Below are 15,873 nucleotides of genomic sequence, written 5' to 3' on the forward strand. Positions count from 1 at the left end.
GAGATTAGTTTGTGAGTATTTTACAGCTGTACTCCTCAGTAACAGTGCTCATTAAAATAATATTATTCAAAGGTAAATGTATCAAGGTGCCAAATTTGGTTTAGGGAAAATCATTTAAAATTTAATACAGAAGCTTTGGGAAATGCAAAACAACACTGAAGTGAGCAGTGTAGACCTTTTCATGTATAATCATTATCACAAAATATTTATGTATGTATGAAGAATTCTCCTTAAGTAAATAAAGTATTAAAGCAGTGATGACGTTCATTAATAATGACTGTCAGAAAAAGTAAAAATTTGCTGATTTTTCATGAATTTCTTCAAATATTAGGTACTTGAGGATTTTCTTTGTTATATGTTAAATGTGTGCTTCCGGGGCGCCTGGGTGGCTCAGTCGGTTAAGCGACCGACTTCAGCTCAGGTCACGATCTCACGGTCCATGAGTTCGAGCCCCGTGTCGGGCTCTGGGCTGACGGCTCAGAGCCTGGAGCCTGCTTCGGACTCTGTGTCTCCCTCTCTCTCTGACCCTCCCCCATTCATGCTCTGTCTCTCTCTGTCTCAAAAATAAATAAACGTTAAAAAAAAATTAACAAAAAAATTAAAAAAAAATGTGTGCTTCCTTTTAAGCTTTTCTGCTGTAGTCTAAAACATCATTATTTATATCATATAGTTTTAATAACCTGTTAAGATAACTATCCTTCAAACCTATGGGTTGAAAGATTTTTTAAAGTTACTGTGTTAATTATATACCGTATAGAAATTTTAGACTCATATGAGTAAACATTCTTGAAAAATAAAGAATAATGTAATATATGATCAGAACTATCATCTTATCTTGATTATTTCCATTTTACAATGTACCTTTTTATACCTTAGCATAAAACAAGATATAAAGACTTGAGAGTTATTTTGCCATCTGTAATGTAGCTATCCATAATTATAGTTATTTTTTAAATGTTAAAATACTAAGATTTCTTTTTAACAGTGGCATCTTATTTAAGCATTAGCCAAGGTGAATATTTACCACATACACAGTTCATATTTTTTATATTGAAATATTCGTGATCTCCGAACATCTAGAAACTTCAAGTCTAATTATAATGAAAAAGTTCTTTAACTCTTCCTGAAACTGTGCATATGAGCAAGCGCTCAGCATCCATCCCATTTAACACATAGGTATAAAGTATGGTAAAAATAACTTCATAGTTCTTTCTGATGAATGATGAGTTACTGTACCTTGGAGACAGCTTTCTGATATTTACAGTCTTGCTCAGTATGGAGAAGGTGTCAGTGGTTGAATGCAGTCTTCTCTGACCTTATTAAGCACTGTCTATAAAATCTGCACGGTTGGGGAGATTAATGTCTGCTGCACAATTATTTTATTTGAATTGAATTCTTTGTTTTAGAGGTTGAGGTGTCAAAATAAAAATTGTACTAATTAGGAAAGGCTTCTAATTAGGTAACTTTTAAGTAGGAAAGCCAGGGGAAAAGCAGTGGTAACTATGTAAAGTGATAGATATGTAAATTACCTTGACTGTAATGATCTTTTCACAATGTATACATATATTGAAACATCAAGCTTTATACTTGATGCAAATTTTGTCAATTATAACTCCATAAAGCTGTTTTTTTTAAAAAAAAAAAAAAACAAAAAAGGATTGAAGGATGAACGAATGAATAGAAAGCTAGGGTTGCAGTATAGTGGAGTGGTTCAGAGTACAGCATCTGAGGTAAACTATGTGAGTTAAATACCATTAAGATAATTTTCAGTGTTTTCAATTTAGTGAATAACTTACTTCTCCAATTTAATTAATTAATGCATACAGAATAGATAGTACCATATAAATAACAGCAAAATGTAATAAGATCCTTCCAATTAAAGTACATCACATATTTTTGAGCATCTACCATGTGTTAGGTAGTGTTCTAGGCACTGGGGATTCTTTGGGAACAAAACAAATATTTGCAGCCTTCATGGAATTTAAATTCTAGTGGAAGACAGATGATAAATATAAAGAAATTATATATTTTAGAAGGCAGTAAATGCTGTAGTGGGAAACAAAAGGTAGAGATTACATGAGAAGACTGGAATGAGGAATGGTTGAATTCCCTTTTCTTTTCTTTTCCTTCTTTTTTCCTTCTTTTCCTTCCTGTTTTCCTTTCCTCATGCCCAACATGGGGCTGGAACTCACAACCCTGAGATCAAGACCTGAGCTGAGATCAAGAGTGGGACAGTTAACCACCTGAGCTATCCAGGTACCTCAGGAGGGGGTTGAATTTTAAATAATATTGGGGGGAAGCCTCACTGGGAAGGTAACATTTGAAAATAAGTTCTGAAAGAACTGAGAGAATAGGCCATGAGTATATCTGGGGAAAGAGTATTTAAAGTAGGAGAGAGAGAATATACCAAGGCTCTATGAAATGCCTGGTATGTTCACACCAAGGAAGCCAGTAAAACTGGCAGTGAGTGAGTGAGGGATCAGAGAGGTAAAGAATATTGGGGTATAAGAGCTGAAAGGCAGAAGACTCTGGACAGGGAGGATGAGTTCAGCTTTTCACACATTAAGTTTGAATAACCTATATATTAATGTTTAAATGGGGAGAGGAGTTTAGGGAAGCCATCCAGACTGGGGATATGAACCTAGAAGTCAGCAATGGGTAGATGATGGTATTTAAAGCAAGATACTGAGTGGAATCAGCAAGGAAGTTAAGAAAAATGAAGAGATCCAAGGATGTCCTTGAGGTACTCTGCATGAAGTAGATCCAGTCAGGGAGAAAGAACAGCATAGAAAGTGCCCTGTCATGCAAACCGAGTGGGAAAATAGCTGGTTTTAGGAAGGAGGGAGTGATTAGCTGTGTCAGATGTTGCTGATAATCCAAGTGATGGAAGAACTAAGAATTGTCCATTACGTTTAACAATGTGGAGGACACTGGTGACCTTGAGATACAGTGCTGCAGTCAAAAACCTAATTAGAAGAATAAGAGAAGAGTAACAGTGAGTACAGCCAAGTCTTTGGAGTTGCTTTTTTTATTTAAAGGGGAAATGGGGCCAAGAAAGTTGTATGTGTTTTTAAGTTTTTGTTGGTTGATGGGAATGTTCCAGTAGAGAGAAAACAAATGATGCAGGGGAAAGAAGGAAGATTGCCGGAGTGGTGCCCTTGAGTAGGTGAAGTGTTGTCATATGAGCAGAAGAGCATGAGTCAAGTTTCAGACAGAAACACATTTTGTTTAAGAGTGAGTGAAAACTGCAAAGTTCATGTGAGAATCACAAATAGGTTGTAAAATGTCTAGAATATGATCCTAAAGAGAACCAAACTGTATTTTGTAGGTAGTGGGGACGCTGTTCTAGGGTTCTGAATAAGAGACTGACAAAATACTCATTTGAGACAATTGGTCTGGCACAAGTGGGCAACGTAAATAGGAAGTGGAGAGACTGTGTAAGGAGACAAAGTGGAAGGACACTGCAAGTGTTCAGTTTGAATGATGAGAAAATACCAAGAATGCTTAGGGCCTTAAGAGTATAAAAACTGTATCAAAAAAAAAAATCTGGAGGGGCGCCTAGGTGGCTCAGTTGGTTGAGTGTCCGACTTCAGCTCAGGTCATGATCTTGCAGTCTGTGAGTTCATGCCCCGCATCAGGCTCTGTGCTGACAGCTGAGAGCCTGGAGCCTGCTTTGGATTCTGTCTCCCTATCTGTGCCCCTCCCCTGCGCATTCTCGATGTCTGTCTGTCTCTCTCTCTCTCTCTCTCTCTCTCTCTCTGTCAAAAATAAAATAAACATTAAAAAAAGATTTTTAAAAAACCCTGGAAATACGTGGACTACTGCGGTAAAAATGAACCAGAGGTGCCTGAGTTTTCCATCCTGGTGATTGATAAATAAATGGTGGATTGGTCACAGGTAAAGAATATTTGTAATAAGGAATAACCCTTTCTTAATGTTTTTTATGTGTATTCTAGTTATCAAGGATAATTAAGAATATAAAATATTAATTACCCATTATGTCAGTAAACACTTAAGGCCTAGTTAACAGTTATTAAGATCTGTTAAGTCCCAGCACTCAATGTGACTGTACTTAGAAATAGGACCTTTGAGGAGGTACTTAAGTTTAAATGAGGTCATAAAGGTAGGATCTAATTTAATAGCACTGATGTTCTTAAAAGAAAAGGAAGAGATTCCATAGGGCTTTCCCTCACACATGCGCAGAGAAAAGGTTATGTGAGGACACAGTGAGAAGTTGGCCATCTGCAAACCAGGAGGAGAGATCTCACCAGACACCAACCCCCCTGGTGACTTTGCTTTGGATTTTCAGCCTCCAGAACTATGAGAAAATAAATGTCTGTTGTTTAAGTCACATAGCCTATGATACTTCATTATGGCAGCTCAAGCAAACCAGTGGAGTGGTGAGGGAGGGGTGTTTGTTTCTGTGTGTGTGTGTGTGTGTGTGTGTGTGTGTGTGTGTGTGTGTGTGTTTTAAGTGGTAAATCTAGGTGAAGAGTTGTCAAGCTTTTTCCATAGAGAGCCAGATAGTAAATATTTCAGGTTTTGTGGGCCTTATGATCTCTGTCACAACTACTCAACTTGACCATTTCAACAAGAAAGTAGCCACAGATGTAAACAAATGGGCATGATTGTGTTCCAGGAACCCTTATTAATGGACACTGAAATTGGAATTTCATACAACTTTCATATGTCAAGAAATTTCATTTTCTTTTGATTGTTTTTAACATTTAAAAAATGTAAAAGCCACGTGGGCTAAACAAAAACATGTAGCAGACCAGATTGGCTGCTGGGCCATAATTTGTAACCCCTGATCTAGTTCAAAAGTGAGTAGATGTTAATTGTGTTATACTTTAAACTTTTCTGTGGAATTATGAAAATTATTACAGTAAGAAGGTGGAGGAAAGTGAATAACCTTAAAAAAATTTCAAATTTACTAATTAGTCTTCACTACTGGAACAAAAGGGTAATAAATTTCTTGAGTGAATATATTTCTTCCTTAAACTTGGCTTTAGTGAAGAGAGAGAGCAGTGGTTACATAAAGTATGAGTGGGATAACCGTAATTTATCCAAACAGGAACACTTGTGAGAATGAAAAGGGGCACCAGTGGTAATATGACCAGGACATCAGAGACAAATCAAAATGTGTGGTCATTTTCTAGGGCTACCAAAACAAAGTACCACAAAGAAGGTAGCTTAAAACAATAGAAATTGATTCTCTCACAGTTCTGAAGTCTTGAGGCCTAAAATCGAGGACTAAAATCAAGGTGTCTACTATATCATGCTCCCTCTGAAGGCTCTTACAGAAGAGTCCTTCCTTGCCATTTCCAACTTGTGGTTGCCAACCATCCTTGGCATCCATCTCTAGGCTTCTAGACACTCCACTTCCTGTCTCTGTTGTCATGTACGCTTTTTTCCTGTGTGTTTCTCTGTGTCTAAATCATCCTTTCATTTTTTTTAATGTTTGTTTATTTTAGAGAGAGGAGGGGCAGAGAGAGAGAGCGAGCGAGACACAAAATCTGAAGCAGGCTCCAGGCTACAAGCTGTCAGCAGAGAGCCCAACACAGGGCTCAAACCCACGAGCTGTGAGATCATGACCTGAGCTGAAGTTGTATACCTAACCAACTCAGCCACCCCGGCACTCTTCCCTTTCATTTTTTTTTACAAAGCCACCAATTAGTGGATTTACAGCCCACCATAGTCCATTATGGCCTCATCTTAGCTAAGTACATCTATTTCCAGATAGAGACCTATTTCCAAATAAGGTCACGTTCTGAGATTCTGTGAGGACACTGTTCAACCCTATACAAAGTTTTATTTGGTTGGTGGTTTTAGCTGGTTTTGTTGTAAAACAGGAGAGCCTTTGGTATGCTTAAGGAATGGGAAGTAGCTAATATAATAAAGGAGACAGAGATGATTTTCCAGGCACGTCTTTGATTTGTGTTGAACAAAACCCACTTAAACTCTGTCAAGTAAAAAGAAAGTCACCAAAAGACAACAACAAAGTTGTATAGCATCCACCCACTGAGAATGATGTGCATCTTGCCAAGAGAGTGGGGGTCTTAGGGGAGATCCTAGAACTTGGTATCAGAACTGAGATACTTCCTCTCTTTTAAGCTGTGTCATCTTCTCCCTTCAGCCCCTTCATTTTCTGCCTTCTCACTGCAGGAGGAGGAAGGGATTGGTGTGTGTATGCTGATAGTAATGGGAAAGTGGAGAGGGTACAGGCCTCAGTCAAGTAGGATCTGAGATGATTTACTCAGTGGATTGGGTACAGAATAGTTTTACCTCACAGGTATTTATTATGTTTTCAACATGCAGCATGTTTTATTGTCCTCTTTGCATATCAAGAAGATCCTTCCATGCTTTTCCACAGAAGATAATGTCAGTGTAGAGTCATTAGTACCCCAATCTCGTCTGAAGTCGTTCTCCATGAAGACTCTTGTGTATACCCTATACACAAGAAAAATTGGAATCTTCTGTGCTGTTAATTTTCTCCCCTTCCCCCAGAAACAGAAGTTCCATGAGAGCTCAAGTAAGATGTGGCCTCTTAACTCTTGGAGTTTTATACTGCCTAGGATAAGGTTGTTATCCTGGCGGTGTGCACATCCTTATACCCTGGATATGTGAGTGTCATAATACGGGAAGCATGGCTGTAATCTATGTCATTATTATTTACATGCACAAGGACAGTGACTAGTTTTCTGAATCCTAAGGGCTTTGTGTAGAAGGTACACAATGAGTGTTTAAATTCATTTCTCTTTTTGGCACCTTTCCTCATTGACACTTAGATGACAGGTTTTTTGTACTTGAAATAATTTTTTAACCTTTGGAATGATTGAAAAATGGGAAACTGAAATTAGGGAAGAAGGGAAATTGAGATAAAATGAATAATTGAGAAAGAGGAGGGGAAAGGAGAAGGTTGCTTTGCTTTTGTCATGGATCTAAATACACTTCATCCTACCACTGATCTTTGCACATGCTGTGTCTTCTGGATACATATCCTTCCTTTCCCTTTTTTCTGAGCTAATTCTGGAAAACGGTATTTAATCATTCCTTCATCAGGATAGACTCTTCTGACCACCCTGATTAGGTCATATTTTCAAAGCTCCATATGTTTCTCCTTTTTATTACATTCTAGTTTTAGATTTATTTGTACATATTTGATTGATGTGTGCATTTTTCCCTAGAGCAGAACCTCTGAGAAGAGAGGGACCATGTTTGGTTTTGCTAACAGCGTAGTGGATGACCCATTGCAGGTGCTCAGTAACTATTTGTTAAATAAATATGTAGAAGTGTGACATGCTTCACTGGTGTAATTAGAGGAGAGAATTCTTGTAATCTCATGAGATCATCTAAGGTGGAGAAGGAATAAAGCTGTGTTTTTCTGTGCTATAAGTTAAGGAAGATAATGGAATTGTTAGTACCTATGCATACCCCAGTGAGGAAGAATAACACATGGTCTGTGTTTCCACCTTGATTATTTACATTATACTTTTTTTTAATTAAAAAAAAAATTTAATGTTTATTCATTTTTGAGAGAGACACAGGGTGTGAGTAGGGAGGGGCAGAGAGAGAGGGAGACACAGAATCCGAAGCAGCTCCAGACTCCAAGCTGTCCACACAGAGCCCGACGCAGGGCTCAAACTCAAGGACGGTGAGATGATGACCTGACCCGAAGTCAGATGCTCAACCGACTGAGCCACCCAGGCACCCCACATTATACTTTTTCCCCAGGACCATGACTACTGAATCAGGTGGCAAATGGTACTAAGTTCATTAGCTACTTAAACACAAGAACTCGTATTTTTTTGGTAGAGGTCAGGTTTATTGCTGTGCTTTTGATAAATGTTTTTTAATATAAAAGGATGTTTGGGGCCAAAGCTGACCCAGCTGCCTGGTGAAGTATGGTCTATGTTCCAAGGGAACATTTATGGAAAACATGATTAGTTTTGGACGTATTTTGCTCCTCACATGAAAAAAGAAAGTAATTAACCTTTATGGTTCATACCATTTCATTTTAGAATGCCAGTGTATATGAAATTGGGTATGTGTATATATAATTAAGCTAGCAGCTAAGGTTTCCATTTTCAAAATTAAGATTTTAGCAGTAGCAGAAAGAAATTAGTTTTGACTCTTACTTTCACTTTACTTAGCAGTGAGACCTATGTTTATTATTTTTATAAAGGAAAGCACTGCTGGCCTTAATTTCTCAGAAAATTTCCTCCAGGCAACCGAGGGCAAAGAAAAAATTCAATACATTTTGGTGCCTGATTATGTTCAGTTATAGTCTTTATTATGCACTGCCCTCCTTGAGGTGTGTCTGTGCCATAATGGAACTTAAAAGTCATACATAATTCATACTTCTTAAATGAACGTTGCCTCTTCATAGTAGTCACATTAGGAATCTAGGCACATTCTGAAGATGGTGGTTTTCAAAGTTTTCTTTTTTAATTTGCTTTTCAATTCCTACGGCAAGTTCTTTTGAATATTCTCAGTTGTAGTAGATCTTTGTCCTTTGAGGAGTATGATTTGATTCTTGGAAATAGACAGGAATAAAACAGTTAGGAAGCATTCTCTGTGTTTTGAATTAAGGTACATGATCAAGCCTTCTTGATTACTTTCTTTTTTTAACTTTTTCATAGAAAATATGAATCAGAGATTTGAAATGAGCCAGTTAGTCCTTGAGCTCTTTACATTACATATACTCTTAAATTTCAGACTTTCTTTATGATGACTCTGATTAATGTTTGTACTCGTGAAATTTGGCAGGCTACAGTTATTTTTAAGTCAGCAATGTCCTCAGTTGTCATTTTGATGAACCAGCTTGGTCTTGATATTTTTAACCCTAGAAAATTTTGTGTTTTCTTTCTATGTAATGCTCAAAAATCCTGTTTCATCACTGGCTATTTTTAAGCTCTCTGTGAAAGATGACAATAAATGTCATGTCCTTTATTCACTGAAAATCAATGGGCTAATTTTTTTAAAAAGTTTCTCTATGTGTAAGTTTCCTTTCAGAAGGATTCTATATACTTCTAATTCCTCAGCCATGATTTCTTTCTGGAACAGAACCAGGTATCTGACTTTGCTCTGTAAACATTTTACCTCCTCTTGAGGGTGCATGTGTGACTGTCTTACGCATCATTATTATTGTCTGCCCAGTTAAAACCTTGCTCTTGACTTTGCTTCACTGTTTTCATGTTACTGTTATTAATTTACTTGTCAATAGTAACTCTACTGAAAATTTTATATTAGCTCTTACTCATTTTTTTTTTAATTTTTTTTTTCAACGTTTATTTATTTTTGGGACAGAGAGAGACAGAGCATGAACAGGGGAGGGGCAGAGAGAGGGAGACATAGAATCGGAAACAGGCTCCAGGCTCTGAGCCATCAGCCCAGAGCCTGACGCGGGGCTCAAACTCACGGACCGCGAGATCGTGACCTGGCTGAAATCGGACGCTCAACCGACTGCGCCACCCAGGCGCCCCAACTCTTACTCATTTTTATGCCAATATAAAACATACTAAGGTCCTATCCTACTTTTTCTGTATTTTCATTGCTATTCCATACATGACTCTTCATTATTCATTCATTAGGCACCCCCTAATCCCTTCTCCATAGGAATTCAACATACCTAGGTATTTAATATTCAGTGTATTTAATGTATATTCTTCCAGTATACTAAATGCCTGGCTTAATTTTGTTTTTTGGTATTATCCTAGAAATCTTGTTCTCTAACTTTTCCCCTTAATATTAGCTTGTTATACGCACCTTTAATTATTTTAACTGTATTTTATACTAACATTTATATAATACATTTAATGTATTCATTTTTCTCCTAGTGAATCTAGATACCTCTCAACTCTGAGCTTTTGTAGATAGTTCTACAATGAGCATCCTCTTACATATCTCCATATGAACCTCTCTGAGGGTAACTCTGGGGTATGTCCCCAGGCATGGGATTTCAGGGTTCTAGGATATTATTTAATATTGTACTATTTGACCAGGTCTTTTCAGATTATTCTCAAAAGTGGCCTCATCCATTTTCATTCTAAGTATTTGTGTATAAAGGTTCCCATTCCTAACTCCCCTTACCCCAACACTGTATATTTTACAACTTTATACCGTGTGGCAATCTGGTGGGTGGATATTGTTATCTAGTATTTTGGATTTGCCTTACTCTGATTATTAAACATATTAGCAATTGAGAATTACTTTTCCATCTATATCCATCCATATGCTTTACCCATTTCTTTCTTTCTTGGTTTTCCTGGCTTTTCTGGCTGATATGAGGGTATATCTTATGTGTTACATATATCAATTCCTTTCAGTCTAATCCAAGTGAAGAAAATATCTAATCCATGTCTGTCACCTACCTGTTACCTCTTTGTGGATGTAGTCAAAAATTTTTTTCTTCATAATTTCTGCATTTTAGATCTTTAAGATGTTCTGTTTTACACTGAAATCACAGATGTATTCATGTTCCTATTAGTTTATAGCTTGGTCTTACACATGTAGGGTTTACGTTATTTTGGATTTTTTTATGATGTAAAATAGAACTCTTTGGGCTTCCTGGAGTTTCATATCTTTTTTTTTTTTTTCCCAGGTCAGGGAAGTTTTCAACCATTATGTATTTGAATAATTTTTTTTTCTCCTCTCTTCCCCTCTCATTTTGGATCCCTAGGATGCATATATTGATATACTTGATGGTGTTCTGTAGTCCCTATCTTCACTCTTTTTTATTCTTTTTTCACTCCTAGTTGCATAAAATTCACTGTCCTGTCTTTTGAGTTCTCTGATCCTTTCTTTCAGTTGATCTAGTTTCATTGTTGAATCCCTCTGAATTTTTCAGTTTACTTATTGTGTTCTTCAGCTCTCTTGTTTCTGTTTGATACTTATTTATGTTTTCTGTCTCTTTGTTGAAATTCTTACTTGGTTCATACATTGCTTTCCTGACCTCATTGAATCTCTTTATAACCATTATTTTGAAATCTCTATTGGGAAATCACATATCTCCATTTTATTAATATCAGTTTCTGGCAATGTTTCTTGTTCTTTTGTTTGGAATATATTTCTGTTCCTTCATTTTCCTTGATACTCTGTTTTGGTTGTTGAACATTAGATAAAACAGTCACTTCTTCTAGTCTTGGCAGAATGGTCTCATATAAGAGATATAGTTCACTGATCATCCCAGCATGAGGGTCTTGCTTCCTTTCAAATCTTTTTGATTGTCCAAACCATCATCATTGTTCTTAGTGTCTCCCAGTAGTTGAAGCTGTGCCAAGACTTGTCATTGTCCCAAAGAGAGGATGGCAGTAAGCACCTAGATGCAGGCTGACTCTAGGCCCTGAAGCAGCAGCTGATAATGTTGTCAGACTCCTTCCAGGGAAAGAGTGGGAGTGGGCATTTTTGCCCACTCTTTCTATGCTGCACCCTGGGAGGACAGCCAAGGCAAATGCTCATGCATTCATTAACAACTGATTCTTGTTGCCTGTAGTCATGTGGGACTTGTGAATGCAAGCGCAGTTGCCCTTCAGAGCTAGGCCATTTGGAGGTCTGTCACCTGGGTGGCATCCTTAAAAGTTGGGGCACTAGATGTGTGGTCCACACTCTTTGCTTCTCAAGGAGAAGCTGGGAGCTGAGGGTTCCTCCTTAATTGTATGGTTTCTGTGTCAGGGGAGGAGTTTATGGTGAAAGTGTTTTCCAGCCTTTCCTATTTTGATGTTGGTATTTTCTCATTCACCTGTTGTGTAGGAGGCATTCAGCTTGTTGTTGGATTTCTCTCAAAGGAAATTGCTCTATTTGTAGCTATACATTTGGTATGTCCATGAGAGGAGGGCAGTTCAGACCAGTTCTTGGTCTGGACTCCTGTACTACGACATTCTTGCTCTAGAATATTGGTTCAGCTATCCATACATCTTTTTAGGTAAAAATTTGTCCAAATATTATGCCCTTATTTTATTACATTGTATAAGTTGTATTAAGAGTTTTTATATGTTCCTGATCAGCGATAAGGCCATTTCTCAAGGTCATATTTGCAGAAAACAACCTTAAGAGATAGGTCAACACTTTTCCACTAGATAGCAAGCAAGCTTGATCCCACATCTTTAAAATTATGTTTACCTCCTATAAGGTAACCCCATGCATGTGCAGGCATTCATATGGATACTTGTCTTGTGCCCAACATACGTAAAGGTTGAGGGAGAGCCATTGCCAACTATATGATATTCATGCTCTGGCTTCAGTAAAGTCCTGTATCTCTGACCTAGGAGTCTGTGTCTTCTGCTGTGGCATCCACGAAAACAAAAATAGGCTACCTTTTAGCATACAAGTAGGGTAAAATCTTAGACCCTTCACAGATCCTAACAGGACATGATTCACTTACTTGGAATTAGTATGATCCTTTCGAGGCATGCTTTAAAGCTTTGTCAGGGCAGTTCCAGAACTAGTTTCAATCTTGTTCCACTACTGAGGCAGTACCTAGCTAAGGACTTTACTCAGTGCCTTTGTGTGTCCATTCTTTCTGGTGGGTACAGAAACTATTCTTGGCTCCATGTAAGCTTTGGGAGCTCACCTGCTCATTTGGTGGTTCTTTCTCTAGCCTCCGTATTTTCTTCACACATATGCACCAAGCTTTACTCAGCAAAGATTCTGGAAGGATGGATGCAGACCTCTGGACACCCTCCCTCTGTGCCATCCTCCTTTTCAGTCCTTTGAGTTCCCTCTCCGTGGGCTACAACCTGAAAACTAGCTGTGGCTATTTATGCAGCTTTGCCCATTGTCTCCTCTTCTCTCAGAGTTCTCTGACCTGTGCTGCTTATTGTCCAAAGTCTGAGAAACCCTGTTTCTTACACTTCACCTGATTTTCTGCTTGTTTAAGGTATCAAGGTAAATTCCATACCTGTGACTCCACCATTGTTGTAGGCAGACAGCCCGTTTCTTAATTCCTCATGTAGATTGCTTAGCTTGTCTGTTTTCATTCTTTCATTTAATGTGAAAAACCTATTCAGAGCTCTGCGTTTCACCCTACTGCCTCAGATGCATCTCACACAGCCTTTGACATGTAGAACTTTCTGTAGTTCGGCTTTTAGTGTTCTTCAATTTGTCTTGTTACTTCCACTTCATTTAACTATGAATTCATTTAACTATTTAGTTTATTGACCTTTTTATTATTATTACTGATGTGAAGTTTTACCGATTTTTATGTAGAGATTATGGTGCATAGGTTGATTTTTTGGAATTTGTTGAGATGTCCTTTGTAGTCTAATACATAAAACATCCATACATTCTTGAAAAAGTGAGCATTCACTATATGTTTATAAAGCTTATATAATATATATTTAGATTGTGGTTGTTAATGGTGTAATTCACATTTACTATGTATTTGTTTATATTTCCAGTCAGTCCATTTCAAAGAGAGTTGTATTAAAATTTCTAAGGAAAGATTGTACCTGTTTCTCATCATAGTACTGTCAGTGGCTATATACTAGGTGGATATATATTTATGAACATTATATCTTATGGATATTATTATATATCATCTATATTTATATATTGCTTTTTATGAGCAAATTATGTATCTTTTTAAATTGCTTGCTCTAATATTTAATATTTAATTTTTCATTTGGTTAACATTTACCTCATACATATTTTTCCCCATCTCCTCCACCTATCTTTTTTGTTTTTTGTGGACTGTTTAATGCTAGATATTTTGTAAATCAGATCTGAGTCTATCAGTCACTGAATTTGACAAACATATTCTTACTGTACTTGTTGTTTGTAGGCTTTATTTCTACCATTCTTTTAAACTGAAGTATAGTTGACACACAATGTTATGTTAGTTTCTGGTGCACAACATGGTGATTCAACAACTCTATACATTATGCTGTGCTCACCACAAGTATAGCTACCATCTGTCATCATACAACACTATTATACTACCATTGACCGTATTCCGTGTGCTGGGTTCCTTTCATCCTTGTGACTTATTCATCACCACTTATATCTGCCATCTTGTTTCATGTTGTTATTCATCATGCTCCTGTTTTTTCTCCTCTCCTGCTTTCTGTTATTTACAACTCCGGCTTTATTCTTTTTCTTTGGAAAGTACAAGTTCTGTCTTGTTTTCCTTTTGACTGATATCTCTAATTTGTTAAGATTGATTCTATTCATTTTTCCCTTCTAATATGTAAACCTTAGTATCTTGGTCTTCCCCCTCTCTAATAATCTTTTCAGTCTTTGAACTCACCTCTCTACTATGACCTCCCTTCTTTTCATGTTGGCATCCTCTGGAATTTTTGTTCTATATTTTTTATTCTTATTCATGTAACAATAAATTTGCCAAGTTATTACTTGCCATTGATTTCCTTGTTTTGTCTGGAATTCATTTCTCTTCTTGTTGGAATACATCCTGCAAGATATTTTTCAAAGAGGATCTGTCATTTTGTGGTACATTTTGAGACTGGTACCTCTTCTTAGGCTGTGCATCTGTGGACACACCCAGAAACACTTCCATTTTTCTTCACTCTTTCATTCAGCAGCTGCTCAGTGGTTACCTGTTATGTACCAGGTATGACCCTAGGTCTGAGGAAGGAAAACCAACAAAAATCTCTGCCCTCTGGAGTTTATAGAGGGTGCAGAAGAGAGCAGCAGAGAACGCTTAGGCCTGAATCCAATCTTTAGTAAATCTGAGTTCCAGCAGAATTCCAGAGCTGCCATGATGTTACCTTGTTATTTCTGGACGGTCCTCAGCAGGAGGGGCAGCTTTTTTATCACATCATGATGACTGGGCAAGTGATGTTTTAATCAGGGAATTCTGGGAGAGAAAAAAAGCCCAGCTAGTGAGCCCTTCCCAGTCCATCTCCTTTCTGTGGGCTATTGATTCTGCCTCTTTATATTTGATGTTTGCCATCCACTTTAGGATAACTTCTTCCTGCTCCCCTGGGGTTTCTTGTCTGTTGATATTTTTGTTGTTATAATTGTTGTTTGTATTTGCTAATAAGTAAGGTTCTGAAAACCACCAAGACTCAGTATTATCTGTAGTATCTCTGGGATTTTGTAGCAAAAGGAGTCCAGCACCCTGTGGTAGTTCTTCATCTTGTCCAAAATTGATAGTCCTAGTACAACGAATTATTATTTATTATTATTAATTACCATTATTATGGGAGGAAGATGCAAATGACAGTCAAGGCTAAGAGAGTTTTCACAGATGCTGATCAAACATATCCTTAATTTGAAAGAGAAAAATTATGAAATTTAATTATGTATTTTGACCGAGCCTAGAAGTTATCAGAACCTTGGGGAAGTTTTATCTGCTTAACACCGTAGGGAAGTTAACCATGTGGGGAGAAGCTGAGGCTGGACCAGCTCCTCCTGCCAGCTCATCACAGGAGTCAGGAATGAGTGAGCACCCTGTGGTCAGAGTGTCAGTAGCAGCCTTAAATTTTCGAAGAAGCAGAGGCAGCTGCGTGTGACTAAACTGTGTTGTCCATCTGCCAGCAACCTGGCAGTGTGTCTTTCTTACCCTAAATCATTTACTACTCCTACCTGTGAAGTCCTAATTTTTGGACACACCCTCACTGCCCTTGAGTTTTGTTTTTTTTTAATTTTTAGGCAAAGGATTTAATTTTGGATTTCATCTTAGTTTATGGCTCAGTAATTTCCTTGATATTCAGAAACCTGTTTCTGGGAAGGATGCCAACACTGCAGAAGGCAGTGGAAATGGACCTTTGTCTAAAAGTAACCAGAAAAAAAAGAAAAAAAGCAATGTAAATTTTGGGTACTGATTTTACGTTGAAAAACAATATGAGTTGGAGGCCGGAGCAAATGCCAAGAAAGTGTGAAGGCTGTAGAAAATCCCCCTTTTATAATTCCACT

At 37.5% G+C, this 15,873-nt stretch overlaps 1 protein-coding gene across 1 annotated transcript in view; it reads left to right on the top strand.

The window, feature by feature from the left end:
• Window positions 1-15,873, top strand: part of SLC2A13 (solute carrier family 2 member 13) — a 392,282-nt gene that overhangs the window by 197,858 nt on the left and 178,551 nt on the right. The gene's annotated exons all lie outside the window — the stretch shown is intronic.

This window comes from Herpailurus yagouaroundi, unplaced genomic scaffold, assembly GCF_014898765.1.
Source record: "Herpailurus yagouaroundi ecotype Mexico unplaced genomic scaffold, PumYag 166, whole genome shotgun sequence".
Classification (NCBI taxonomy): Eukaryota; Metazoa; Chordata; class Mammalia; order Carnivora; family Felidae; genus Herpailurus; species Herpailurus yagouaroundi.